Source organism: Macrobrachium nipponense, chromosome 43 (genome assembly GCF_015104395.2).
Source record: "Macrobrachium nipponense isolate FS-2020 chromosome 43, ASM1510439v2, whole genome shotgun sequence".
Lineage (NCBI taxonomy): Eukaryota > Metazoa > Arthropoda > Malacostraca > Decapoda > Palaemonidae > Macrobrachium > Macrobrachium nipponense.
The window spans coordinates 11,076,350-11,096,615 of record NC_061104.1 but is presented as its reverse complement, the minus strand read 5'-3'; the positions used below and the strand labels follow the sequence as shown (position 1 = coordinate 11,096,615).

General features: G+C 35.8%; 1 pseudogene; it reads right to left on the bottom strand.

The window, feature by feature from the left end:
* Positions 1–15,111: 15,111 nt before the first annotated feature.
* Positions 15,112–20,266, bottom strand: part of LOC135213521 (basic salivary proline-rich protein 1-like) — a 395,509-nt pseudogene continuing 390,354 nt past the window's right edge.

The window sequence follows — 20,266 nt, the reverse complement described above, 5'->3', positions numbered from 1 at the left end:
GGGTGTCTACCTTCAAACACACCTTTGCATGTACCAAGTACATGCATGTACACGAATCCCTTCAACCGTTCAGACAAAGTAAGCGCGACAAGGACAGATACTGCAGACTGCTCCGACTTCGTTGATAAGGGACTAATGCGCTATGTGTAGGCGCACAAGACTCTCACACAAATAAACAGTGAATTTGCAAAATTTTAATTGAAAGTTCAAGTTATTTATATCTTAGTTTAACCAGACCACTGAGCTGATTAACAGCTCTCCTAGGGCTGGCCTGAAAAATTAGATTTTTTATTTAGGTGGCTAGGGACCAATTGGCCACCTAGCAACGGGACCTGCAGCTTATTGTGGGATCCGAACCACATTATATCGAGAAATTAACTTCTATTACCAGAAAGAAATTCATCTGATTCCGCGCTGGCAGAGCCGAGTATCGAACTTCGGACCACTGTATTTGTAGCCGAACGCGAAGACCACCCTTCCAACGATGGTTTTGGGCTACTACAGTGGTTCTTGACCTTTTTATTACCACGACCCCTCTAAAGGTGCGTCCACACGGTCGAACAATGTCCGCCGGACAAACATTGTTACCATATCATAGGCGAAGCAGCATGACGTCATAAGCGTTGAAACATTGGAAGTAAATCTGGCAACAAACAGTGGTATACCAGATGAGGTTGTATACCAGTGTTTTTACTCTGCTCACAAGGCGAAGACCGGCAGACAATTGTTAATTGGTAACAATGTTTGTCCGTCGGACGTTGTTCGACCGTGTGGACGCACCTTAAGAGTTGGTCATTTCTTTCACGCCCCCCTTCCATCTATGATTAAATTTCCTCCCAGATTTTAAAAGAAAAATAATCAGAAAGAGAAGGGGTTTCGAGGGATAGGGAGGGAGGTCAATAATTACAAAACATTGTCAGCCCAACGAGCCTAACTAGAGTAGCACACTCTAGGAAAGTAATGTTATATGGCGATACTTTTACATTTTTTTCATAAACTTCTGAATATTACTTCCTCACTCTTGTTAAGAGAATAACGAATATAATGAGATATTTTTTTCCCTAGGGGTCCCGCCTCCCCCGGGAATTGCTGACGCCCCCCAGATTAAGACCCACTGGTCTATTCAATATACTTATTCCACAGAGACATACTTTTGACACTATTACTCAACGTTGCAGAAAATTGCGTTTATTTTTTTTTCCTGTGAAAGACTTTAGGACTGCATATTTCTCGCAAAGAATCACAGTTCTTGGATATTAAAAGAACTGCTTCCAAAAAATTTGCTTGAATCTCTCTCGTACGACCAGTAACAGAAAGTGATAAAAAAGTGTCCTCAAAGTTCACAGCGAAAAAGGAGAAACATACGATAAAATTAGAAATGACTGAAATCCACAACGAAAGCACAAAACGAAATTAGAATGAAAACAAATTCCAGCGACATGCCCCAGAATCTACCGCTTGCCCAACGCAGCTCAAGGTACAACGCCTGTGCTTCGACTAGCAGATGACGCTCTACACATCACAGATATAACATGAACTCTAATATTCCTGATACAACTGATCCTCGACAGGCCCCCAAGTTGTAAAGTCTTTCTAAAAGAAAAAATAAATAAAATAAAAGTAGCGCGTGAAGGTCTGTCTCTCGCACCTAAGACCCGAAACGTTACAGCACTGTCAATTTTCATGATGGTGTTTTAGCACAATTCGTCCAAGGCTACGCTTACTCAACGGGAGGCGAGATCTGTCTTTATATCAAAATTAAAAATATCTCGTTAAATAAACAGGAAATATTGCAGATTTATCAAGTACATTCTTAATGAAAATATACAGCACACTTGATTCCAAATCCGATTCCCTCAAAACGACGGAGAAATCACACGAGACAGAAGACGCACAAATTAAGATTCATGACCCCAAATCTTTTGAGGTAAGTGATACACACGACAACTTTGTCTGCTTGCTTTGACTGGACAAGGTCCGTTTATTTTTCTAATAGCGATCTTGTTTTCAAGCCAAACGAATTCAAACACAACACGACGACACAAAATGCCGCCTTGTCTTCCTTCAACTCTTACAACTTCCACGATGGCGGCAGTATTAGTGAGAAGGTTTTTCAAGGCTCTAGGGACCGGATCAGGAACGATGTCGACCTTCGAAAGCCAACAATAACAACAATAATAATAACAACAATAACAGAAATGTGTATCCATATATTTTCTTTTTAAGCGTATAACACAAATAGCCTACGGGCGATCACTCCTTGTTTAGACGTGCCGTTTTTCAGCTTGGGGTCAACCTCTCTCAGCAATGGTGTCTATATATATATATATATATAAAATATATATAAATATATAATATATAATATATATATATATAGATATATAATATGTATATATATGCAGAATTAATGTATCTAGGTCCAAGGTCCGGGACTGTTAAGGCCCCGTAGGGTTGGGAGTTGCCGTCTCGACCCTCTCTTATATTACAGATAATTTCGACTATAATAATAATAATAATAATAATAATAATAATAATAATAATATTCAAACAAAATTAAAGGAACTAAGTTATTAGCGCTGCCTGGCTAGACCCTGCACAGACCTCTGATCTTTTTAAAAATAAGCAAGATGGGTGTGTAGAAGTGTATACGAAGCAAACAGAAACTTCTAAGCCAAAAAAAATGAATGTTTTGTGGGATAACGCAGATGGAGGAAGAAGCATGTTTGACATCAAAACAAGCCTTAAGACTGGGATGAGTTACGTCTACATGGAGCAAGTGATGAGATATACTGGGGCAAAAACCTCCCAGTAGAATTTTAACACTAAACTGGTGATGGCGAATGAAAGCTGATGAGACTGGAAGACATTTCAAATGTCAGAGAAAGATGGAAGTGAATGCTGCCATCTAGATTTTGGGAGTCAATGTCAGACAGAACTGATTGACTGACAGATTGGGAATAGGAAGAATTAATGTTTGCTTGTATGGTGGACTACGGAGACGGTTGATTTATGTAAAACTGGAATTTATGATGAATACTTAGATGAAAGCAGATTAAAAAAAAATAAATAAATAAAAAACTGCGATTATTAAAATCTGAGATGTGTGGAAACAGAATATAAAGGGGCTGTTGAATTAACTAAATACTTACGAAAGTGAAATGCAATTGTTGTACAAAATATAATAATAAACAAATTACCTGTCGTAAACGAAGAGTAGAGCGGGGAAGAAATGGTGTACATCCCATGGGAATGAAGTTAGCAAATGGGGAAAAGCTGGATCAATGTAGAGAGAATGGGTGGGAATTGTGAAAAACAAATCTCGCCCAGAAATCTTGGGAGCAGAGACCTGACAAAGCCATAGTAAATGGAAAGGCGGACGCGTTTGAAGAATATGTTCTCTAATTTTTCTGGGAGAGCGAATATGCGAGCAGGATACGCTAACGAAAGGTGTAGTTTCCTGGTCTATCACAGTATTCCACGAGGATTCCACTTACGCTTGAAGCAGATGACGTTTTTTTTTTATTATACTTTTATTTTTCATATTAAAGGTTTATTCTCAATTCGCCTGTTTGAGGATGAAAGTGGATCTTATGACGTCTTATTTTTTTCTGGAACATTCCCTTTTTAAAGAGAACACCTTGTTGGCAATAATTATTCTAAATTTGCAAACGCTATATCCCGAACAAAATTTGTGAATAAACGAAGGAAGAAAATATGATAACCACACAACTTAAACAATTCACAATAGCTTATCAAGTATCAAATAAATACCTCTACAGATGACATGAGTCGCGAAAATAACTAAGTTATTCAATACTTACGCCCTGTAGATCACATGCAGATCGATTTCGGCCACATGAAAAGAAAGAAAAACGAAATTAGTGATGACAAAACATAGACATTAACAATCAATTACTAATATAAGACAAATCACAAATTCATTGAATTCGTCAATATTTGCTCACGTAATTTATACATGGGCAGTTACACAGTACATAAAAAATATACCTCCACAGAGGGCTTCCATTAAATGTAAGGTTTCTGCTACTTCATCACTTGCAGATTGGAAGTTCTCTGTGCACTGCATAAATTTCTCAGTCAATGCGCTGAATGTGTATAAAGAGTGTATTCTAGTTAGCTATCAAACAGCATCAATCTAACACACTTTACTTCTTTTGTACTCAAAGGTTTTAACAAGCCGTGAACCGACCTCCAGCTTACTTAAGGCACATGCTAAAATCTATGGTCAAATAGTGTGTTGTTTCACCAACGAAAAATAAAATAAATACGCTATATTTTATTAGAAATAATTATTCTGTACTGTTTAACATGCACACTGTTATTTTTTTACATTTCAGTCTAATAAATAAATCATAAATATCCTATCCTGAAATTCACGTATCTTTAACTCAACGCGAAACACCTTTTTCAGACCTTTTTAAGCTTTTCCATAGGGCTTTCCTACCCCCCAACAAGAACAACAACAACAACAGCAAAAGTAATTTGTAGGCTTACTCCTAGAGTAAGCGAAAAACAAGTATTATGAACTAATGTTGTTAAAAGTAGTTCAGCAGCAGAGTAATGAATCATCACTGGCTAAGAATTCAAGTTCATGCATAAACCAGTTTCATTTTTGAAGAAGAAACAAGCCAAACTCGGCAATTTGTCAGTTTCACATATATTGCGTAATTTTTGACGGACCACAACGAATTATCATACCTTGTGTATCAACACTTCTCACTTGCTGGTGCAAAATCGATTGTTTAACACAATCTGAGAAATATGAACCTTTTATATATATATATATATATATATATATATATATATATATATATATATATATAAACGAAGCTCATTCCTCCCCGTCTGATAAGATATTGCGGATTTAAACAGAAAATAAGAACTAAGTTGTAAAATTTTCAGGACACCAGTAGAAGTGTTTCTATAAACTTTGGTGTCAAATGAAATTATGACAGAATACCAACCAAAAGATAGAAGTAACACTGGACGTTACTAATTTAATTTTAAGTAAAAAAAATGGTAACTGAGTTCTCTGACGATACTGGCTAGTTCTTAATTTGTTCGTGCCGTATATAATATTCTAAATTTATAAAAATGTTTCTATTTTTAGGGATATACTACGTGCTTGAAGCAGATAATATTTTTTTTTTCTATTTACCTTTTACAAACCACAGAATAGATTACAATTAATTAACATTTAAGCACTGTGAACGGGTACGTACTATCGTGCACCAAATACCAAGCAACAGGCTGAGAGCATTACATCACTGCCTCCCGTACATCAACCCTAAAAGGATTGGTGCAGGTGATTAAAAAAAGTTATGATGAAATCGATATCAATGCGCTATTGGTGGCTTAATCTTCGAAGCAGAAAAATGTCGACCGCAAAATTAGTGGCATGCTATCACACACACACAGACAACACACACACACAGACACACACACATACACTTATATATATATATATATTATATATATATATATTATATATATATATATATATATATATATATATATATATATATATATATAATATAATATATATATATATATGTATAAAATATTAAAACCTATTACGCACCAGATCAAGTATCGCGTCTAACTTGTCATTCAAAACGTTTGAAGTTTGCAGAGCTATAACTCGTAAAAATAGAGAATGTGCTCCAATTCTATCTTTCAACGCAAATAAATAAAATAAACAAAAAATATAGAAAAAAGCGCAACTGGCATATACGCCATGAAAACCTATGAGGACACCGAATTAACGTTTATTCATCAGCCTATGGGTGTTGAGCAAGGCCGATCGTTGTCGTGATGTAACCGTGGTTTTTCACATGCGAAAGGAACAGTACATAACAGGAACAGCGGATAATTAGGTTAAGATGTACCACATAAGCAGCATCCAAAACACTGTAGTTTCAAATCTTGACAAGACGCAATAACCAGAGAACGCTTGTAGAGGACCGAGTAAAACACATGCCACAGTGATTTGACCAGCGTAGGCTGCTGGCGGGGGGGCTTCCTTAGGGGGTAAAGGATCAATCAAATGATAGTTTCGTCATCATCATCATCGTGGTGGCTCTCTCTCTCTCTCTCTCTCTCTCTCTATCTTCTAACCATTTCCCTCTCCACTTTTACCGTCGCCTCGAAGCCCCGCCCCTTTCTATCATATCAATTATCGCCTGTCGCTCACACTAATCAAATAACTCGGCAGGGTAGCTACCACAAGAAGCTACCACAACCTGACACTCACCACAAGATAAAGAGGCCACATGGATTGGGAGAGAGAGAGAGAGAGAGAGAGAGAGAGAGAGAGAGAGAGAGAGAGAGAGAGCTTACCACACGTTACCCTGACACCTAAATGCAGCGGCTCCAAAGCACCACCTCTGCTCTTGCCCGGTCTAATTGTTGTCTTCAGAGCACCCTTCTCTACTCCTGTTGACAGGTTAAATCGTTGTTTTTCAAAGCAATTTCTCTGCTCCTGGTAGGTCAAACCGTTGTCTTTAAAGCACCTTCTCTACTCTTGACTGGTCAAAACCTTTTCTTCAAAGCACCTTCTCTACTACTCTTGACAGGTCAAAAGCTGTCTTCAAAGTACCCTCTCTAAACTTCCCAAGTTAAACAGTAAATGTGGCAAAACACATTGAAGATGAATACGATGCAATGTTTCGATTACTTTAGTCGAACAGATGTCCAGACCATACAATGTTATGACAAGCACAAATGCAAATCATAATCTATTCATAAAACGTACTTCTAAAACCCACATAAACTATAATACACATACAAAACTCTTGTGATGTCACGTTCTTCAATAGATGGAAACAATGATTATTAAAACATTGATATTACTCATAAAAGAACGTTTGGTAACTTTATTACATCACAACGAAATTCCAGATGACGTTATCAAAGATTTTTTTTCAGAACATTATACGGAACCAAAGCTAACGGAATAGCTCTTATTATAAACTACCACATGCAAGATTTTTACATAAACATTAATACCAGGAGTAGGTGCTCATGTTTTCTACCTGCATTTTGTACTGTCTGTACTGGTATACAAATCTCTGGATCTGGCATTGTAAATTTTGAGACTGGTGTACATAGATAGTTACCCAAAGTAATTAAGCCGTTACAGCACTGAAAAACAAATATTGGAAAATAAAGTCATTTCCCCCTACAAACCAAATTGCTCCTTGTGAAAACCTTCGTTAGCATAAAATACTTCATTCTATTACATATGTAGTTCCGTAATTTTACGAAAACGCTCTGCGGTTCTCTTGATGTCAGAAAAACATAAGATTTTCAACAACGTCGTTTTGAGAATTCTTGAGTAAACACGAAAGAATTCGAAATTAAAATAATGAACAGTTAACTCAGTACTTTTTATAAGCATTCGAAGGTCACCGTGATATACCTTGAAGTCTACTGTATTATCAAAAGAAATTTTAAAAAAAATCTTGATGAAACAAAACTATAGCAACATCGCAACTGAAGTTAAAATCAAGTTATTTTTTTAATATATCTTCATGCCAGCTCATTTTTCAGTTTAGGACTTGAAAAAAAAAGGGTTGGATAAGAAGAGGGAGTATATCCTTACAGGGGTCCTAAATCAAAAGACACTTGAAGGATTTATTCAACTAGGAAATCTCATATATATATATACATATATATATATATACATATATATAATATATATATATATATTATGCAAAGAAAACCCGTCTACCTGCCTCAATAAATAAACTAAAAGCAATTTAAAATTTAAAATGCAATCAGCTCTTTCCTGTGCGAAAAAATTCTCTATTTTCTCTCCCTTACTTGCCCAGCACTCCTCCGACCCTCAACGATTTATATTATTTTTAAAAAGAAGTCCTGCAACAGACTAAAAAATAAAGCTAAGTTCATAAATTATTTTTTCATTTTTGGCGTTTACGTCCATAAAGAGCATTCAGTTATTCCTCCTTCCACGTCGAAACTAGAACTGTTTAGTAGTAGTCTTCCCTGGTTATAATTATAATATCAACACACACACATCATGAACGTTTGCATTTGAAGAATGCAGAGAGGAGCGAGTCTGACTCAAGCGACGCAACATTAAACTTCCAACTTTTGACATCCCATAAACAACGCCCACGCAGCCCCCAAAGAACTGAAAATGACGACACCCTGAGCAACATATCGGTCTGCGATTCTGGTGGGAATCGCCCAAGGATGAATTAATTAGACCTAAATGGCGAGGCGCGGATCGAGGCGGAGGACATCCTGCGAACAGCACGAGCCTCTCAGAGGTCTCACGTAAGACCCAGAAGCGTCTGCGGTGTCGAACAGGTTGCCTCCATGATACTACAAGGTCTCCCACTTGGGCATCGGGTGGAGGAACCGGGAATTACAAAAGGAGGGTGCGGTGTATGTCCTTACAGGGGTCCTAAATCCCCTTATCCTCCTCCTCCTCAACCCCCTACTCTTCTTCCCCCTTCCCAAAGCTAGGTGGCTTCCTTCCTTCCTACTACCATCACCCAGGAGGCGAACGGGGAGATTTAGCGCCGACCTTTACAAGCGGTCTGACCAAACTGCTACATCTCTCCAGCCTTGCTGCACACGCTATAAGCCTCCCGCGACAACCTTTGACAGGAGTCCTTACTAAAGTCGTACATCAGCGCCCTTGCTCCACACATTAGGAACACCGGGTTCCAACACCGTGCAAAAGCCATGTCGCCTCTCCACTCCGACAACGTCATTGCCTTGCTCGACACAACCCTCCAAAGTGCTCCAACACCAAACCGCCTCCACTACCGATGCTCATACTCAAGATGGTGTTGGTTGACCTTAACACCGCTGCTCGGCGGAGGGCCCTCCTTCCCGCGCAACGTCCGTCCCTCCCCCTCCCCCTCACCCCTCCCCCCTCTCCTTTCCCTTTCTTCCCACCACCTCCACCTCCCCCCCCACCGCACACAAAACAACTTTTGCAAGAATCATCCTTTAAGGAGCTTTCAAGGCAACAAAAGATCGCCGTCCTGATATGATGGAAATTCTCAACGGCCGTCCTGAGCCCGGCTACGCTTTATCAATATAAAACAGAATTCAGAACATTCGAGCCTTCTTCGATGATCTTCAACATCGCAAATTGTCAACACGAAGAAATAATAAAGAACAAAGGGGACTAAAAAAGGGGGGATATATGAAACTAGATAAAGAAATTTGTTTATATAAACACTTTCATACTAATACATTATTCCAATTGTGGCTAAGTAATTATCATAAGTACGCAATATACTTGTTGTTGGGTGTATTTTATGCAAACATGTATAACGTTACTCATTTTATGAGGGAAATACTTGCATTCCTGTTTTATGCAATCCATAATCGACTAAAAATGTAAATGTAATAATCACGCGTAAAAGACTATTTGCGAGTATTTTCGAAAACTCTACATTCATTATGCATATAATTCATAATGAGATTATTAAGTTACATTTGATACGGTATTACGAATCCTTAACCTAAAACATTTAAGAAAAGAAAATATAGCCTGAATAAATAGTACATTATTGAATGTCAGGTGTAATATCCACCCCTACAACGCAGCATCGTGTGAATTCTTTATAAGTGATTCCAGCATGATCGCTTCCAACTCCGTGTGACGCAAAGGGCCTCTCTTAAATTTTGTTAGTCATGTCTTTTATCTTTCACTAATATTCAAACTTCTGTCACATAGTTCTTGACTTACGTCTTCCAAGTCTTCTGGTGCCCACGTAATACTCTCCCAGGGGTTATGCGAATTACATGTCAGTCACGTACGTCTCTCTTCCGTCATTATCTCATTTACATTTGGATTTCTCACTATTTCCATAAGTAATCATTTACCAATTAATACCACAAGTAAATTTACTCTCTAGTCTCTGCACTTAGCATATACTCGTACTTGAAGTGCATTCAGTCCATTAATTATACTGTCTTTGGGGAAGAGGGAAATAAGTGATAAAAAAAAAAGCTAATAGTTGCCACTTTCCAATTTTCTAATATTAAAATGAAATTTTTGTCTGAGATCTCAAAATATCTTTCCTTTAATCCTTTAAATATCTGACACCTCTGTAGACGGAGAAACTAATATGAAGCCATTAAAAACATCGCAGTATAAGCAGTGTCAGCTAGAGTCCTTTCGAAATATCACATCTGTGACTGATATTCCTAAATATTTCTTGAATATAATCCCCGATAAGTGCCAAGAACACCGAATAGCGTTATCCTAAAAATAACGGAACAGGACACCTGAAATATGTATAACAACCAGTATACTAAACATGTCCTTTCATTTTCAATAAAAAAAAAATTCCAAGTTGAAACTTACAGGGTTCTCCGTAGTTCACTGTAGATTTTATTTAACAAATGCTTCAACTTCAACTTCGCTTACTATTGTTATACGCTTCATAAAGTGAGTCACACCACGAAAGTCCTTTTGGGGAAAATCTCATTTGACACTCTTTACTAGTATTATTGTAGTACTAAAAATCATGCTCAGTATTTTAGTATATGTCCTTACTATATAAATGGCGACACTACTCTTACTTCACTCTTTTATTCATGTAGTACCGTTATTGAATGGACGTTATTTGTCGTCATACATACATAACTATATATATATATATATATATATATATATATATATATATATATATATAATAATATATATATATATATATATATAGATAATATATTATATATATATATATATATATATATATATATATATATATATATATATATATATATATATATATATATATATATATATATATATATATATATACACATATACATATATATTTATATATATATCATATATATATGTATATGTATATATACACACACATATATACTATATATATAGTACTATATACATAAACGAGTACATACATAATACTATATACACGATGTATGAATGGAAGTAAAGTTTTTTTAAAAAGTCAAAATCTAGGGAGTAGCTATTGCAACGGTCCTAAGCGAAGTGGAGAACTGGAGAAAGCTTGTTTCTTGTATTCGCTTCAGTGCTTCTCTTTCATTACCCGGTTGAAAGTGCGTTTTGTCTTCTGAAGGATCTCGATAAATTACCCTTGGTGGTCTCGCGTTTGTTTTGCAGTTCGCAAATACTTGCTTAACTCTTACTTCTATTCATAGCAAAACAATAGCACAATCACCCCACTTCCAAATTTATCGACTTTCTTTTAAAATCGTTTCGCTAAACTGCTCAAGCCAACTGGGAGCGAGTTGATTTCGTTTCTGTTGCTTGAAAGCAGCGATGTCATGGCCTTTGTTTGATATCCAACTAACCAGAAATTAAATATCCTTCACGTCTAACAACCTAAGTTCAATTTGTTCGGTGGATTTGTAAGAATGGACATGTTGAGGACTGGCAATACTTTTGTGTTTATAAATATACAGTAAAGAGGACTACTTTTTTTATATAAATAACGGATAGTACCTCTCTCTGACTGGGTCAAATGTAAGATTCCTATATTAATAAACTGAAGCTTCAAATGTAAGCTTCCTATAATAATAAACTTTGGCTTTCAAATGTAAGCCTCCTAAATAATAAACAAGAGCTTGGGTGTCGTTGGCTCTGTTCTTTATTTCAAACAATTTTAGTTTTCTGTAAAAGAAAACTATGGAGAGGCCTTTGTCTGTCCATCCCCACTTTTTCTGTCCGCCCTCAGATCTTAAAAACTACTGAAGCTTGAGGGCTGCAAATTGGTGTTTTGATCATCCACCCTCCAATCATCAAACATACCAAATTGCAGCCCTCTAGCCTCAGTAATCTTATAGTTATTTAGGGTTAAAGTTAGCCATAATCGTGCGTCTAGCAACGAAATAGGAAATGCCACCAACAGCCCGTGGTTTAGTTTCATGGCTCGCGACCACCGAAAGATTGATTATTTTCGGTGGCATTGATTATTCGCTGTACAGAACACTATTTTTTCAAGAGGTCCGGAACCCAGTTGTTAAAGTTGACGGTATTTTTAGTGACTATCCTCATCTTGTCCCACTGACAAAGAAAACACAGAAAAATAATTTGTACTACTAATAATTCGACAGCTGTAGTGAAAACAAGCCACACAAACTTAAAATTTCAAGAAACTGTTTAGTTCCTGTAATTTCTTCTTTCTAGATGGGTACCACATACTCCTGAAGGAAGCCATCAAGTCGCAAGGGATCTGTTCGTATTATGAAACATTTCTGCTCAATATATGCTGATATGACCGATTTCTTATTACGAATGTTTTCGTGACTGGAATTATGCATTATTACTATTTGTATTATTTCTGTTTCGTTCTTCTTCAACTGTCATGTTCGTCTTTCCGCTTTTCCTTTCCCCCAACCTCATTCATTCCGAATAACAACAATAAACTCACAAGACTGTTATAAAAGAAAGAAGACACAACAATATGACGTTTACATTTAAAAGTTCCATTTCCCATTCACATTCATGACTTCTGCGAGAGTCAATTACTCGTTTTCTTTACGATTCACTTATCTATAATTGGTCGGACCGAATGTATTATTGGTTTTCGTGGGAGGGCTATTGGTAGACGATGACAAAGTCTTTACAACGAGAGATTATGAAAGGGTTAAGCCCAAAAGGCCTCGAAACTGATAAACGTCACACATAACCATTTCTATTATCAGTGGGGATATGTAACAGTCCTTCAATAATTGCACTGGAAATAAAAATATGGTTCCACAACTACTCTTATTTGTTCAACTAATGTATGAAACAATTCCACAGGGAAATTCGTAAGTTAAATACAAACAAAATGGGAGAATACATACCGGTACTACATGAATAAAAAAAAAAACTGTACAATCACTTGTCTGATCCACAACTTCAGGGAAGAAATCGTTAAATTCAATCTCATATTTTGTTCGTAGGTGTTTTTTTTTTTTATGGTTTTCATAGAATCTCGATGTCCCCTTAAATTTCATCTGCAGTTTTACCTATCTACCTACTCTCTATGCATAAGTGTGTGTAATATATATATATATATATATATATATATATATATATATATATATATATATAATATATATATATCATATTATATACATATATATATGTATATTAAATATGTATAATATATATAATATGCATATATATATATATGTCTATTATATATATTATACTTATATAATATACCTAGTGTGACTCCAATACCCACCAAGGAAAAATGGTCAATTTCATTTCCGCTCACATAGACATAAACAAACATTAAATCTATTGCAGCTCCAGCAATCCTAAGGGAATTCGACAGCTATATGTATGTAGTAGCGGATACAGTACTTAATATCCTTCGTTGCAGAAGGGTTTGGTTAACCTCATCCTAAGCTATCTAGCGTCGATTCGAGCCCCCATCACGGGATTCAAGGTCTGTTAATTTGGGTACAAGGCTCGTGATAATATCGTGATGTTAATGCTCACTTTCACTATTGCAAATAAATATACTATCAAATAAAACTGACCAGCAGATTCTATACATGTTTACACAAACACAATATGTATTTATGTAAATGATAAAAGTATGCGCGCGCGCATCAAATAAAAATCCAACGGCATTTGGCGCCTAGAGTTTATCACTTGTATTCTACTTAACGTTCCTTGGACAAACATTTACACAGATGTACGAGGCCCTTGCACCAACTGCGCCAAAGACCTTTTGTAATCATTCGACTGTCTTTGTAATCATTCGACTATTTCTAATGCATTAATAACAGGTGGCCGTTACATTAACAGAACCTTCTGTGCGCAAATGCATGCAGCACAAAAAGCAACAGTAATTTTCAGAAGAGCATTAATTTTAATGGCAATCTGTAAATCTGTTTATTTCTGTGGCTGAAAAAAAATAGCCGTTTATAATTGTACAAGAAATCTTATATTGTGAACGAAAGCTATACAAAAGTTGCCCAGCTGACATTTTTGCGTCACTGGACTATTAGACAAATGAAATAATGATTGAGATCTTATCTGAGTAAATGGGTCTGCACCATCGTTTTTTTTCGTCAATAGAATTTCACCTTTTTTTTTTCCAACTTATCTCAGATTGCGACTAATATCCAGCTCCACTCAAGAAGGTGACTGGTTCATTAAAACATACTCATGTTGGACTACATAGTACCATTGCAGTTTGCCACTATCATTTGCAAACTGATCCTCTCACAAAGATATGAAAGGCATCCTGTCCATATTCCAACAATTAAATAGTTGCATTCTTAACAAATAAATAGTTTAATTCGTTATCAACTTAAGATGAAATTCTATAGGATATTTAAATTTTCAGAAGTGTTATTTTTCTTTTTCCGTTGGTTGTTTAAAGGGTGATTCTGCAAGTTTTACAAGGAAGTCAATATCTTATCTATCTTATCCCAGTGTATTCCAACATCGACACGTGCTATATCATCATCTTTTGGTGCAATGTTTGCATATTCTCATTCCTTGACGAAATTACCTTGGGCTTTTTTTTTTAATTTTTATTTTTGTCATTTTTCTAAAGCATAAACAAACAAACAAAAAAACCGCTGTTTTACTTTTGGTTTACCGTGAACTAAACTTAAAAGTAACATTCTGGGCAGAGTGAAATAATAGTTTATCAATGTCTCATGATTGGAACGTGCAAGCCTAGTTAATTACAAAGTAATCATTACCTAATCACAATTCCAAATAGGCTCAACTAATTTTTTCTAATTAAGTGCAAAATCATAAAATATAAACATATTCAATTACTTTAATTTTTCTGGATCATGTCAAGATTAGCGAACCCACTATTTTTCAAGACATCATAACACTTTGATTTACACACACACACACAAACACATTATATATATATATATATATAATATATATATATATATATATATATATATATATATATATATACACACACACACATATACATAACTCAAAGCGGTATAATATTTGTCTTGAAAAATAGTGAGTTCGATAACCTTGACAGATCCATTTTTTCCAAGTGATGTATTTAGCAGTCATTTGCAATCCAAGAAAAGTTGAAACTACTGTGTCATAACTCTCGTCTATAGTATTACCAGGGAGATGATTGCTGTTTTTCAAGACAAACCTTATACGTACCTCCTTTTAGTCTGGTGCTCTCCTATGACATAAATGGGACTAGCTAGCTGCCAGTCTTACCTGGCTGAACTCCAGTGGAACTAATCCCGTCCCATGCACCTACTTTACCGTTAGTTAGGCATGGGTAAAACTGCTTTACTGCTTGAATTATTAGATCACTCCATGTTACCTTTAATATAATAATTTTTTCCTACGAAAGAAAATTATTACATGGTCTATAACCCATTTCTTTAAAATTCAAAATTGAACTTTAAAAAAAGTCTCCGTCGTTTTACTGACTGTTCATATTGACATAAAACTAATGGCCAATAATTAGAGCTTACGATTCAATGAGCATATATGCACTGAATTACCAAAGATACATACACATTAAATTATAAACTATAATCTTACAGAAGAAAGCATTGTAGAACCACTCACAATTACACGAAATTTTAATTAATCTGACGAAATCTACATAAATGAAAACACAGCTCGAAAAAATAGCTCACTTCCGTATAAAAAAAAAGCTTACATGGATGAAGGTCACAAATACAACAAATAGCAAAGTTTACTTACATTGGAAATGTCCTGCATCAGCCAGAAACATGAAAAGAAAGAAAACACAAAGGTTAGATTTCTCTCATTACACAAAAAAAGTTAAGTGTCACAAAAAAGGCAATTTCAGACAAATGTCTTATATAAAACATGAAGCAATCAACACCAACAAACATGGGACACCGTCACATCGAGACTTGATGTTTTGAATCTATAAAAAGAAACTCTAAAGTAAGGTTAGCAAAGCTGTGAGAGTGAGTGCCCTACGCGAACAGCACACCACCACTTCCTCCTCCTCCTCCTCCTCCTCCTCCTCCGCCGTCTGCCTCTTTCCCCCTCCGGTATTTACAATATCTGAAGAATGTTGTCAGGGAGGAATTCACGAATCAGACGAGTCTTACGTGAAGCGATTTATACAGCATCTCCCCGTTGTAGTACTTGGTTGGTGACTTTGTCCAGTAAATAAGACTGTCGTGTGGAATGTAAACATTTCAAACAATCTACTATTGTACGTAAGTAACAGACTCTTGGTACACGGCGGAACGACACCGTAATTTCTGTTTCTTCCTGCAAGATGTCGAGTAAATACATTAAGAGACAAAGAGGCGTCATGAATCAGTTGCCTAATTATTTCTGCAGCCCGTGTTATGAGGCAGAACTAACCAAGGACGCACGATTTTGGATTACACCGCAGAAGGGAATAAATATCTCCTCGTTCGCGTTACACACACGCATACATACATGCATACATACATACACGTGTGCAGTTTTCAACAAAACAACCTTTTACCTATAAGAAGGCAGCACTACTGGAAGAATAGCAGTTACTGACACATGTATACTTCAGTTCCTGAACTGAGTATGAAATGTAAAGAAAACTTACACAATTTTTCTTGTGCCGTATATTCTAAGCAAACAGTTAATACTGATACCATCATCGTTTTTCACTCATTCACAATCAGCATATACACATGACTTCTATAAAGGAGAGCGAGCTCGTTTAACCATTGGCTCAAACAATCCCACAGAAAGTGTACTCCAAATCCTTGCTACACTCGTTCTACACTTCGCATTCCTCTCATCATATCCTCGTCTGTTACTTTTACTCATGAAATCCTACAAATATTAGCCACTCCAATCCTTCCACCACCCACATTAACACATATTGCTCCAACTTCCTAGTTTCTCTTAGTCCTTTCTTTGACTTCTCGCACCACTGTATTTTATTCAAAAAGATATTAACTATTCATAGACATATAATAAGCACTTTTCTCTGCCCAAATTTTCACCAAACCTGTTACTCTCATCTTTGCATACTTTAACTCATGCATCGTTTCTTGTATGAATGCTTTAAATTGCTCCCACTAACTAAGCTTCCATATCATATGCCCTTGATATCCTTTACTATGCCTCTAGTGAGTCTCCTTTACTATGCCTCTAGTGAGTCTATCATATGCTTTTCCTAGATTCATAAAAGGCAAATACAGTTTTTCTCTCTACCTTCGAAATTTTTGCATTAACGATTCATACCAACCTAACTGTGAATACTTATATTACACACACACACACATTATCACACGCACATCATACTATATACAATATAAAATCACATTTTATATGTGATATGTGCCCAGATTGAGTTTGGAGTTATATAGGGTGGTTGCACTACGCTATCTAAATGCAAAGGTATGTGATTATGAGTCTGGGGCCCAAGTTATTACTGGTAAAAGTTTAAGTTGGAGGCGAAGGTGCCAACTTGTAGCTGTAATGCAATTAAGGCAAGTGATTTTGATGTAAGGAAGTTAAAAGGGAAAAAAAATTATTGAAAAACTAACCAAAGAAATGAAATTAGGAGTATATCTACATATATACATACAATTTACCATTAACATATATATATATGAATCATATATTATAATAATATGAATATAAATATATTATATTAGATATATATATATATTAATATATATATATATTATATAATATAATATTGGGCGTTATACTGGTAATTACATAACTTGTGTTTGCGCTTCAAATTCTGGCTCAAGTCATCTGTATTTTTCGTTCACTAAACCTTTCATTCTACTTCCTACTGTTCCTCCTATTGGCCTATACCCACAAACACACTCAGCTGACTGACTGCATCACTGAATTTTGCGGACACCTCGTACGCTACTCCACTTTGATTTCATAAAAATCACTTGCTTTAATTGCATTAGAGCTAAATTTTGGCACCATCCCCTTCAAGTTACTTTTAGCATTAATAACTTGGGTCTTAGACTCATAATCACTTACCTTTGCATTTAAATAACGTAATACCACCACCCTCTACAACTCCAAACCCAATCTGGACACATATCGCACATAAAATGTGATTATATATGTGTCTGTGTGTAAATTATAATATAAATATTCACGGTTATAGTTAAATAGCTGTAGGTTGCTATGAAATATTAATGCACAAATTTCGAAAGTAAAGAGAAACACTGCATTTGTCTTTCATGAATCTCGAAGAAGCATATGATAGAATCAAGTGAGGCACTGTAAAGGATATCAAAGGCATATTATATATATATATATATATCTATATATATTATATATATTATATTATATATATATATATATATAACATATACATACATATACAATATAATATATATATATATATATATATAATATATAGTATATATATATAACATAATTATTATATATTTATATATATACATATATATATATATATATATATATATATAGTATATATTATATATATATACTAATAATACATAAGCATTATAAGATAGTACATTATCACGAGGACACGAAAATTAGAATGTTTGATGAGTCGCCTATTCCAGATCTGTTCTAATCTCCCTGAATCTGAATCTTCCTCGTCTAGAACAAGAGTGAGAAAGAAAGTGTGGTGTGAATTTTCTGTCTGTGGTAAGAATGTTTTCCCTGTTTTCTATATTTTTATACAGACGAACTATAATACCTGACGACTAAGAGACAACTTAGTTGATAACGACAAACGTGGTCGACCTCATAAAACTACAGTATGGAGCAAATAGAAATTTGCTCGACTTGAATTCAACTTACTGTCCCCTTCTGTAGATTATCAAGACCTTGCGGTAATTATAGAATATAATGTAATTAAATGTGCAGTAATTATAGAATATAATGTAATTAAATGTTCATCAAGTTTTGTGTGAATTCGCCACAAGTAAAACTTGACGTCCGAAAGTAATTGTGCCCCTGATAAATGAAGGAAAAGAAAAAAGTAAAATTACCACGGGTGCTAAATACGGCAACAACTCTTAAAAACTTGAGACAACGAAGAAATAGCTCTGACGATAGTCACTGCGGGTCCACAACAAGTGCAGGCCGCCCATAAACCACCATTTGCAGAGAGCTCTAGTAGTTAGGGGAGACACGTGACCCGAAGGCATGAATACGACAGAGCAAGAAGGAGGGGGGAGGAGGAGGAGGAAGAGGATGAGGAGGCGGCAAGGGGCTTAAAGTGTAAGAGAGCCCAAGAGGAAAAGATCTTGACATGTAAATCAAAGTGGCGCTAAGAGTGATAAGTAGCACGCGCGAGCCCCCACAATAAAATAATCGGAGGGGTGAATAAATGCAGGTATAGCTTACCTGGCTAAACCCCGACCAGGTAATAAGTCAACGGTAATTATACGCTACCTGACAGCTTCACCGCTGGTTGGTTTGGCTCTGCCCGCCAATCTACCCTCCCTAGTATTCTCCCCCCCCCCCCCAAACCCAACCCCCCACCTCCCCAATCTCCGTCATTACCCACCCAGCAAATATCTAAAATCCTATCCACCGGACCCATCTTCCTACATATTCAGCTCAGTATAGGCAATCCAATATAATGGGAAAAAACTGGCACGAACAACAACAAAAAATAAATAAATAAATAAATAAAAGATGAAATAATTCAGTTGAATTATAAAATACCTTATTTCTAACTGAATCAGTTCCTCGAGTTCGTTGTAGCGATAGTTTTGATTTTAAATAAGTTATACAAAACTCAAGGATAGTTTGTTTTTTGAACTGATATCTGAGCCCCTAGAAATATGTGGTAACAAACAGTTTACTTTTACAAATTTAATGCTCTTTAAAAGGAAATAAAATCCTTTATTTTGTTTTTAAATAAATCAGAGCCGCAACACCAGCCTTAATGATCTGTTTACAATACAAATAAAATCTGGCAAATTTAAACCTTTGCAAAACATACAAACATGTTTTTTTTTTAAAAAGATGGACTCTTAGGTGAGGCACTTGGCCACCCGTGATGAAAAAGGGTTTATGGATCTTTAATGATTGCTTTGATGAGGCTAAGCTGGTCTTAAGTCAGCACGGGCTCTTGCTCACAGTGCAATCCGTAAGACCTCCTTGGCCGCAGCCTTTGATCTGAATCAGGCGATACCACACGTGACAACGCTTGAGACACTTTTCTCTTTATTATGACTTAAGAATGATTTAAGGCAACATCTGATCGACCCTGCGCATATCGATCATGTATTATTTACTTTGAGATTCATTTTGTTAAACCAT